This window comes from Protopterus annectens, chromosome 3.part0 (assembly GCF_019279795.1).
Source record: "Protopterus annectens isolate FY-2018-M chromosome 3.part0, PAN1.0, whole genome shotgun sequence".
NCBI lineage: Eukaryota > Metazoa > Chordata > Ceratodontiformes > Protopteridae > Protopterus > Protopterus annectens.
Genome location: NC_056731.1, coordinates 1,981,189,886 through 1,981,201,739, shown reverse-complemented (window position 1 = coordinate 1,981,201,739; position 11,854 = coordinate 1,981,189,886).

The window sequence follows — 11,854 nt, the reverse complement described above, 5'->3', positions numbered from 1 at the left end:
CCAAAATGAACTCCTCTAGATATAAACCAATCCTTCTGTGTCCGATATTTACTTCATTAATAGAAGATACAATGTACTTACTATCATTATGTAATGTTTCAAATATTTTATTATAATCCTGTGTTTCTCCCAGTACTACACCCCCCTTATCTGGTTTCATAACTCAAATGTCGGTCTCATAGCATATTTTGTTTAATAATTTGTTTTCCTCCCTACTTAAGTTGTACCTTCTCTTTCCCTTCATACATTTCTCTTGTGACTTATACATTTCCTCTGTGACCAACCTCACATATGTCACTAATGTAGGATGTAAAGGGGGCGTATATTTTCTTTTTTTCTTAAACACATTCTCCTGTACACTTCTTTGGTTGCCCTGAAAGTGTATGGCCAAATTTAATTTCCTTAAGTACAATTTAAACTCCAATAATGTGTCTACTACATTGAATTTTTCATAAGGGACATATTTCATTCCTTTTGTGAACAACATAAAGTGAGTTTTCTCTAGCTTTAAGTGTGTGTAATTATATATATATTAAATTGCCCCACACTGAATTGTACAGCATTGTACTGCTTTATCTCCAATTTATTGCCTCATTTCTTCATTTAAAGAAATACCTACATTTACAAAATACATATATGAAATCATATATAATGACTTTGACATGGGAAACAGTATTTCAAAATTTTGCAAAATATTGATAAACTATAAAACAAGAACCTAAACCTCATATTGGAAATATATAACAAAAGGACACTCAATACAGTTAACTGAAGATATTAAAACTGATATCTTATTATCAATAAAATGTACATCCTTTACACAATACAGGAAAGTTTTTAATCGGAAATGCTTGCACAGAGCATTCTTAACCCCAGACAGAATCAGTAAAATTAGTTTTTTTCATAAAAGGAATATGTTGGAGATGTGAGCAAGTACACAATGCAGATTGGAACCACATTTTCTTTGAGTGTGTTAAAAATTAAGCCATTCTGGAATGGTGTTAATAACTTTCTACAAGCTTTATTTAATGAATTATTTTATTTAATTAAAGCTCTTGTATTATTAAATGTGAATGAAGCTCCTTATTTGAATAGGTCAAACATGTATCTAGTATGGACTATACTTGCAATTTCAAGGAAGTGTATAACAAGAAGATGGAATACAAACACAATACCAACTTCGGAAGACTTCTACAGTCTACTGAAGACCACAGCAATATTGGAAATTAAAATTAAAGAACTAAGAATTTATCCAAAGCCATTTATCAACAACCTTTGGAGTAAAGTCTTATCGTTGATTGACACTATACAAAAATTGATCAGACACTCTGATAATGGATTGGACATACTTATAAAGTAACTGTATACATTAAGATCTGTTATAGTGTCAGGCTAATGCAAATAGTGTACATAGTTGTTTAAGATGTTATGTATAAATATTATGGAATTTATTCAAACTTATTTGAAAAATAAAAAAAAAAAATGAGAAAAGAAATGCTGAGCATGTTTACATCCCTAGGCGGGTCCTTTCAGCTCAATAGTGTTTACTACAGCTACAGGGGTTTACATGGCGCACTGCGGGGCTTAAACACAATGGAAATAATAAAAAAAAAAAACAGGAACCAGCAAAAGTGTTTTCATTTGAGAAGCAGGTTTGTGCGGCCCACTGCGGGGCTTAGAAGGGGCAGAAATGGGAAGAAAAAAATGGGAAATAGCAGAATAAAGGCACACATGCACAAATAATATATCTGGCAGGTGGAATGTATCATAGTCAGCCAGTCATACAGGCAACATCTGTAACACACCAGTATAAACTATGCAAACACCTTTCATGCTGTTTTTCCCACAAACTCTGCACCATTGGTGTACACACTCAGGGGAATTTTAACTGCCAAAATGTTAGGGGCTGCTGTCACTTTGATACATCAGTATGTGCTAGAGGCTGAGGGTTGTGAGGAGGATAATGCTGATAATCATCCCAGACTGAGGAGGAGGAGAAGAAGAGTGTTCAGACCAAGGGTAACCTACCAGGGGCTACATAATCTGGAGAGCTACAGGGTGGACAGAGGCTTACTTCAGCAATTCTGTGAGCTGTGCCTTCCTCACCTCAGACCCAGAGCTAACAGAGGGGAACCCATCCCAGTTGAAGCCAAAGAATGTGTAGCCTTACAAATACTAGCTACAGGTGCCTTCCAAAGACCTACTGGTGACATTATGGGAGTCTCACAGGCCTCTGCATCCAGGATACTCCACCAGTTCCTGGATGTCATGCGAAAACATGTAGGTGAGCACATATTTTCCCAGCAATTTCCATCTCTTCCACTGTGTAACAGAATACCCAGCAGTACTAGGTGCCATAGACTCCACGCACATCCACATTAAGGCACCACTCGGTGAAGAGGATAGAGTCTATGTCAACCACAAAGGCTATCACTCCATCAACTGCCAGGTCATGAGCAATGCCAAGAGCATTATCTTGAATGTGTGTTCTGGCAGCGTTGGTAGTTAGCACGACTCCCATATCTGGCATGCCTCACAGCTGTACCAAGCATTTGCCGGGGGACATCACATATGGCCATCTGGTGGGGGATGCTGGCTATGCACTGGAGCCATGGATGATGGCACCCATCAGAAATGCGCACACACACACACACACACACACACACACACACACACACTGAAGAATTCCATAATGAGGCACACACACAAACCAGGAACATTATAGAGCATGAGTTTGGGATGCTCAAATTACAGTTCTGCTGCCTTGACATATCTGGTGGAGCCCTGCAGTACTCTCTAGCCACATATACACACATGTTCATAGTATGTGCCATGCTACACTACATGATCCTGCAGAAACAGCTGTGGAAGGAACATCACAGGGAAGGCCCGCACAGCCCCCCACCATCGTCAAGGTCTCTAAAGGCCCAGGGTACTCCGAGGAGGAACCCCACTGAGCCTGTTCCCGTAGGCAGACTGTGGCATGTCCAGTATGCTCAGGCCTTGGCACAGAAGCAATGCACAGCACACACACTGACACTGTAGGGACCCAGGGACTGACGCCTCTATCTGACTCACACATACAGTAAAATGGATGCCATACACATCACACTACTTGCATCTTACCATGTATGTACTACATGCATCCGACAAAGCCAGCCCTCAAGCACTGTCCTCACAACTGCCACAGGGACAAGGTAAATCAGTTTTCTTAACAATAAATGAATAGAGTAATATGTTGTGGTAGCATAGCTAAGGTATTGCTGCATGCATGCAAGTGAATGGGGTGGCCTACTGGGATAGCAGCAGACAACTGACAGCTATATGGGGCAACAGGAAGTTTCTGCCCAATACTGGCTTCCCCAGAGAATGCAGTAGTCCAGTATGTGACAAATCTCACTGCAGTATATGTGGGGGCTAACAAATTGGGGGTCATATGTCACATGCATGGATGTCATGTGGGGGTCCCATACTCACCCCTCAACCACACACAGCAAGTCAGCCATAGAAAACCATAAAGAAATGTCTGGCAAAGGCCCACAAATGGGGACAATGATGAAATATGCCCATACAGACCTACACTGTGATATCACAGCAAGTCTTGCAGTAAGGCTCTGAAGGGTGAGAGGTCTGAAACCCAAATGTCTGCCATTACAATCTAATCTGTGGTCTTTAGTGATATGCCTGTAGTCTCCAAGACAGGCACAATACTATGCTAAATGGAACAAAAATCTAAAGGGAACATTAGCACAGTCTGTGCAAATGTGAACAGTTGACAGGTGTGCCCCCCCCACACACACCCATGTTCCCATAGAAATGCAGTAACAGTAATGTTTTTAGGGTATAAGCAGCAGAGCACACATTCACTGGGCTATCCCAATCAGCTTGATAACTTGTTGCATGTCCACAATATGCAGGGGTCAATGAGCTATGTATATGTGTCATCAATACTGTCAGTATGTGGCCTGCACTTACTCCTGGCTGTCATGTCTTAGTTTCCTAGGTACAGTATTGTGGTTGACAGGGTCCATGCTCCAAAAAGAAAGTGCCAACTATTCTGCATGTGAAATGCAGCTAGAGAAGGAGTTGTACACACTGTCCAGACATCAATATCTGCTACTGCAGGAAAGCTGGACAGGTCAGGGACAGATGGCCACACATATGGACAGTACACAGCTCAGAGTAACCTACACAGTACCTAGCATACCCCTCAACTGTACAGACATGTTGCAAAATGTCCAGAGGTTTGCATCATATTTATGGTCTCTTTATCAGGAAAGTGTGTTTTTCTGGCAAATCGATGGCAAATCACAAAAGACGAAAGTCAGAAAATAATGACAGATTGCAGTTTCAGAGTTCATACCATTTAGGAAAAATCATGCTAATCCAAAGCCTGTCATTGTATCACCTTTCTAGGTTTGTAAGGCCAATAGTTAACAATGGTCCCTATATGTAGGCCTTTGTCCCAAAATTACTTATGGTTTAGTCCAGATATCTGGCTCTAAAATGTTGGGAGATATGGTACCTAATAGGACAGCAGATACCTGAAGGTCAATGTACTGCCAGGTTATAAAAGTCTGCCAACTTACTCTATCAGCACTGACAACATGTCACTGGCCAACATTCATACCCCTGGAATGACAGGTCATCACAGAAGGAGCACAAGTATGCCTTGTATATCTGTTCTGCTTGTCCTAACATTGCATTTGCCTGCCAACTATTTGCAAAACAAGAAAGGGTCATGTCTAAACAGCAATGGTAGCCAGTGGGGAAGCAGATGTCATACCCATAAGAGAAAGCAAGTAATTATCAAACTGGTCTCCCAACTGTCTGTGTTTTGCAGACCATTATTAACACCCTGTCCCCATGAGTGGGCCTTTGTCGGACTGCCATGTATGGGCCTGTCCAGATGTCAGTCTGTGATGGTTTGACAGCTAGGGCAACATGTAGCCTCACCATATATAGCAACACAAATCATCTGAGGATTATAGCAAATGTAGTGGTGCAATGATGGACAACCTGCTAAATGGGTACACTCAGAGGTGTGAAGTCCACAACCTTGTGTGTGATGTTACATCATTTACCCCGCTCACATCAGAATTACAAATACATAACAGCATCCACTGTGGGCAAAGCCTGTGACTGGAATACAGAAGAACAAAGAGACATACATAAGGGGAAGGGGAACCAGTGGCCAAACAAGTGGAGAATGTGCACACCAGAACAAATTGCACAGTAACATAAGTGCCATGCAATGTATGGAGTCAATAAACATCACCTGCAAATACACAACCACCCATGTAAGTGGAGGTATGTAACAAAACAAAAACCCAAAGGGCACCTCAGAGCCAAAAACACATGAGAACTCCACAGACTTATACATGTGTCTGTCAGTGGTTCACACCATTACTCTGTACTGCTCTGCCACTGACATACACTGCTATGTGGAATATACTACACATATAATGGACATTTCTGCACAGCAGAATGCCCTATGTACCCATACCTCTCATCCTCTGACAGCAAAACATCAGGACAAGGTCATAAATAAAAGTGGGAAAAGGCCCAATGATAGGCACATGTTGTAAATATTGCTCTTACAAACTGAGAAAGTTGGTAGAACCATGGGTTTTGCATTAGCAGAAATTGTCTGAAGGTTATAAAGTCTTTAACACTAATGTCTATCATTATTTTGTAAATTCAGTCTTTAATTATTTGTAACTAACAACACAAGTTTATGTAGACTGGACGAAACTTCTAGACAAATATCTAGACAATCTTCCAAACACTGTACAGTTGAGAGGTATGGCCACACCAGGATATGACTTCTCAGGTAAGAAGAATACCACTCAAGCAAGAGATTGCTAGCCAGTATACCACCAAGTTGCTGGACTGTTTACACAGCTTCATCAATCAGTTGTAGCCACACCTCTCAACTGGCCGTTTTGGCATGAATGTCTATCATTGGGCTCATAATACTGGTCTGTGCATCATACATCTTGTATTTTTCTGGTAAAGCACTGTGATGATCTGAGGATGTTTACAATACATTCCATTATCAGATATGTCAGAAAATATCTGCTAAAACAAACCCTGTAGCTCTAGCAACTTCCTGTTAACTTTTGAGAGGTATGGCTGTAGCACACAAAATCCGAGACTGGACTACAACTATCTCTGGAAAGGAGTACCACTCTTATTATTGAAGGTCATACTGAGCATGCTCTTACACTTAGAGAATCACAGCCCATGTCAGAACCCACATTGGACTAAATAACTGTATTGTGCATATATGTTTTAGCATGCAGACAGTTATGTACACCTTAACTGTCTCTGCACATACCCATCAGACAGGACTACCCTCAGCCAGCTGTAGGTGGCCCATATGTGATATATCTGCATCTGTTACATGTGATACACAGACATATGTATGGACAATATATAACATTATGGCATGCATGCACACACATAGACATGGGGAAGAGAGAGACACACACAGTGATAGAGACAGGCACAGGGAGACACATGCAAAGTGAGTCATACACAAAGATACCCTGAATGGTGTTGAGTGATGTCATTCTATGGACATTGGCATACTGATTGTAACCAGTTGCACGTGCCAGCATGAAGGTGAGCTCCATTGTGTACAAGTACTGAGGTGGGGGTTGTAATATCAAATCACCTGCCTGTGCACATGCGTGTATGTGTGTGTGTGTGTGTGTGTGTGTGTGTGTGTGTGTGTGTGTGTGTGTGTGTATGTGTGTGTGTATGTGTCTGCTGGTTTAAGTATTAAGAAGCTGTTCTCACTCAGTACACCTCCCATTGCCCTACTTCACAAGATCTGCAGATGTCATTCACCTTAGTGGTACCATTGGACATCTGTCAGTCCTATAAGCTCTGTAGTGCATGTGATAACTGCTTAACACTATAGTACAAATAACTAGACAGGTAGGGGTTCTAATCTCAGTCCTGCTAAATGTAAGTGTGTGTGTTTGTTTGTGGGTGAAACAGTTTTAGGCCATTCCCACTCAGTACACTTTCCAGTGCCCAACTTTAGCAGTTCTGCTGATGTCATTCCCCTTAGAAGTACCTTTAAACAGCACCATCCCTATAAACTTCATGGTGCATGCAATAACTACTTAACAGTATAGTACAAATAACTAAGATAGGCAGCGGTTTGAATCTCAATTCCGGTAAATGTGGGTGTGCGTGTATAGGTCTGTGTAAACATGTTTGTAAGTGTATATGTTTGTAGGATAAAGTATTTTGAGGACTTTCCCACCCACAACACTTCCCAGTGCCCAACCTTCCTAGTCTTGCTGATGCCATTCACCTTAGAAGTACTTTGGACACTTGCCAGCCCTATAAGCTCTGTGACGTGTTAAATAACTGTGCAACACTATAGTCCAAATAACTAGATAGGTAGTGGTTCTAATTTCAGTCTTGGCATATGCAAGTGTGTGTGTAGGTACAAGAGTTGTAGGCCTTTCACACCCAGTACACCTCCCATTGCCCAACTTTACAAGATCTGCTGATGTCATTCACCTTAGAAGTACTTTTGGACACCTGTCAGCTCTATAAGCTATATGGCACATGTGATAACTGTGAATTACTGTAGCCCAAATAACTAGATAAGTAGGGGATATAATCTCAGTTCTAGCAAGTGTATATGTGTGTGTGTGTGTGTGTGTGTGTGTGTGTGTGTGTGTGTGTGTGTGTGTGTGTGTGTGTGTGTGTGTGTGTGTGTGTGTGTGTGTGTGTGTGTGTGTGTGTGTGTATGTTTGTATGTTTGTAGGATAAAGTGTTTTCCGGACCTTCCCATCCACAAGTCCCAGTTCCCTACTTTACAAGGGCTGTTGATGTCATTCACCTTAGAAGTAGCCTTGGACAACCCTCAGCCCTACAAGCTCTATGGCCCATGCAATAACTACGTAACAGTATAATGCAGATAACCAGAAAGGTAGGGGTTCTAATCTCTCAGTCCTGACATATTTAAGTGTGTGTGTTTGTAAGTGTATATATTTGTATAACACTGTACTTTGAGACCTCCCCCCAGTACACTTCCGATCACAATGTTTTACAAGGGCTGGTGAAGTTATAAACCTTAAAAGTACCTTGGGACAGTCTTCAGCCCTGTAAGCTCTGTGGTGCATGCAATAACTGCATAACACTGTAGTACTAACAACTAAATAGGCAGGGGTTCTGAACCCAATACTAGCAACTGTGATTTTGTGTGTGTGTGTGTGTGTGTGTGTGTGTGTGTGTGTGTGTGTGTGTGTGTGTGTGTGTGTGTGTGTGTGTGTGTGTGTGTGTGTGTGTGTGTGTGTGTGTGTGTGAGAGAGTGTGAACAGTAGTGTGTGTGTGTGTGTGTGTGTGTGTGTGTGTGTGTGTGTGTGTGTGTGTGTGTGTGTGTGTTTGGCTGAGGCCATATCCTCTGGAAGTGTGGGTTTTACCATTTTGAGGTGTGTTCCACCCAGTACACTTCCCATTGCCCTCTTTACAAGGACTGCTGATGTAATCAACCATAGAAGTACCAAGCACTTGTATACACTTCTCGGCCCTATATGCTCTGTGGGGTGTGCATTAACTGTGTAATATTACAGTACAATGAATTAGGTAGACAGAAGTTCTAATCCCAGTACTGGCAACCACAGTACTATGTTTGTTTGTGTGTTAAGCATTTCTCCTGTGTGTGTTGGTTATACCATTTTATGACCTGTTGACTCCCTCCCCATGGCATTACTGTAAAGAGTCAGTTAATGGCATCTGCCATACATGCACCATGTTAAACTGTACAGGCCATAGCATGCATCTGTACATATGTATATGGAATATCCAGATGTTTGCACCGAATATGTTGTCTGTGTCTTTGCAACAAGTATGTTGTCTCTGTCCCCTAACAATGGGCATTTCTGAGTCACATTTCCAAATATGTCACACTTACTGTAGTGACAGACATGGCAGCAGCAGACCTTGCACCTGTCTTACACTTAATGATGATAAACAGTCTGTTACTCTATCACTGTATCACATCACCTTTCAGCAGACTACTTGTGTTACAGCCACCAACATACCTTCCAACCACTCACAGACATACATCAGGTGAACACCATATGTGAAGCTGGGGCAAATAGCAAACATTGTGCACACCCATCATATATTGCTGTGACATACATGGGAATGCACCTTCCAAAGGGTATGTTTTGTTATGTGACAATAACTGTCATTAGTCTACAATGTCAGTCTGCCATAATTTTACCAGATGTTGGCCAGAAAACCACATGTTCATGACCAATAGAAAGAAATAATGTGTCAGAAATCAAGACAATCTTCACACATATGCAGAAGTCAGATGTATGGCCACCATCTGTACCCATATTTCCTAAGCTGTTGGTGCAAGGAATGTTTACAAAGCCATATATAATGGGCTGACAAAGTCCACATAATAGGGGCACCAGTCAAATATTGCTCCTACAAACATATAATGGTGATAGCATAACATGTCTTCCATTAGCATAGACAGTCTGAATGGTATGCAACTCATAATGTCTGCCATTATGTTATGACTTCAGCCCGCAACAGTTTGGCAATGATCTGCCAGACAGACACAGGTGTATGTGAAAATGGACTACTGATACGTGGTATGCATCAGGACAGTCTATGTAAACTGTACAGTTGACAGGTATGTCTGAACCACCATGCAGGTTGCAGTCCATGTTTGGCAAGGCGTAACCTGTGATGACAACTGAAACAGTGAAAAGAGGTCCCAGAACTGTAAGACAAGAAACATGACATACAGTTCTGTACTGATTGCATAGAGAAGTGATTGCACATCAGAAGCACCTTAATGTCATAAGAAATACTGCAAGTGAAGGTAATGTCACACAAAGAAGGTGTCATACTAGCATACCAGAGGACATCCTGTGTGTTGCACTTGCCATGGGCATGCTATGTATTGCCAGCTGTCACATTACTACAACTTATGTCCCACACTCCTCAACTGATAATGTCACAAACACATTGCATGTTGCCTATATGTGTGTAATATGTAGACATGAGAAGGCCTTGTGACTACTGTGTACCCATAAGATAGGTAACTCTCTTGGGGTTACAGTCATGGCTGGCACACATTAATGGGGAGTACAGGCCCACATATGGTGACGCTATATTAATATTGCTGTAACATACTTAAGTCATTTGATAGCACAGTAGGCTTTGCATTCACAGACATACACTGGAGGATATGACATCTGACATCCATATGTATGCTATTATGTTCTGATGTCAGTCTTCACAGATTTGCCAATGATGTGCCTTTGCCAATGATTTGCCGGACATAACATAACTCTATGAGAAAATGACTAAAATATGAGGCATACATGTGGTCAGTGTGCAGAATACTGGACAGTTGAATGGTATGATGTCAGTATATCACATAAAGTTCAATACACACCTCTGCAACAGTTATTGAATAAGCACATACCCCATATAGGTGTCTTAGATTTGTAAGACAAGCATATGTATAACAGTGGTATTCACAAGTGACATTTGGAAATTTACAACATCCCAGTAGCTGGCCTGGCAGTGTCACAGTCAGTATTGTGCAACAGACACTCCAGTGGTAGTCATATGCAAGCTGACAATTCCTGGGGTGACTCAGGGGTCAGAGCTGTGATTTATGTCACTGCAAACAGAGTCAAATGTGATGGTCATTGTTGCTGAACAGCAATATATCAGTACAGTAAGTCTTGTTGAGACATATTGTTTAACTTCCTGTTTCCCATTTTTGCATACCCCCTTCTGCATTCCATTACATGCTTACTTGTTAGACATACCTGTTTTTTTTTTTTTCAAGTATTCTTGTGCTTCTTGCTTCCTCTGTGTGTTACCTCTGTATCTTACAGGAAAAGAACAGTTTTGCATAGGCAGCAGCTTACCTTTTGTAGGTAATGTTCATGAGCAGGTGATGGCTTGTGCACCAATTGGTGTCCCTCACTTCCTAATTGCATCCAGAACAGTTGTGTTGTTATTCCAATAGCCAATGGCAAGTCAACACACTCCTATTATTAAGTACTTCATGTGGGCATTGGCCCTTTTCTTTGCCTGTGAGGAGAACATCATGGAGCAGTTTGAGCTACAGCATCACAGAGGGTAAGTGGAAATACCTCTTAGAACATGAAATGTGGAGACAGCCAACAAAAATGGGGGAGGAGGTTCCAGACTTAGAGACAGAATTTAAGTATTGCTGTTATGCATTTGGAATAATGCTAGTTTAACATGGTTTGTCTGGATATGCATTTTCTACACAATTTCAAGTCTGACAGTGTTCTGTATATGACATAACTCTCAACTGTGATGCTATCCACAGAATGCCCAGAGGCTTGCCTCTTACGTTTAGTCTGTTCCTCAAACAGCTCCTGTCCTAGGTAAATCAGTAGGATACTCTGGGGATTGCAGTCAGTAAATGCTGACATCCATTTGTGTTTCTGATTTCATATCCTTCAGAAAAGTTATGTTACAACAAACCCTGTTACACCAGCAACTTATTCAGTTTATAACAGCAATATTTTAATTATGCCCCTGTTTTTGGGCCTCTGTACCCCAATTATGTCAGGCTTTATCCAGATATCATACACTAAGAGGTTGATAGGTATGGTATATCATTATTTAGTGCCTTCATTCCTGATATCGTCCCAGTGATGTTGCAGAATCCCAGACATGTTATGAGGAAGAGGCCATGAATATGAGGCCAAAGCCTGGCCATTCTGTGGAACTCTGTATAGTAGAGAGGTTGGTGTATATCTGGCTACTGTTAGCCTGTCAGGATTGTGTAGCAGTATAGTGTTTAAATATTAGT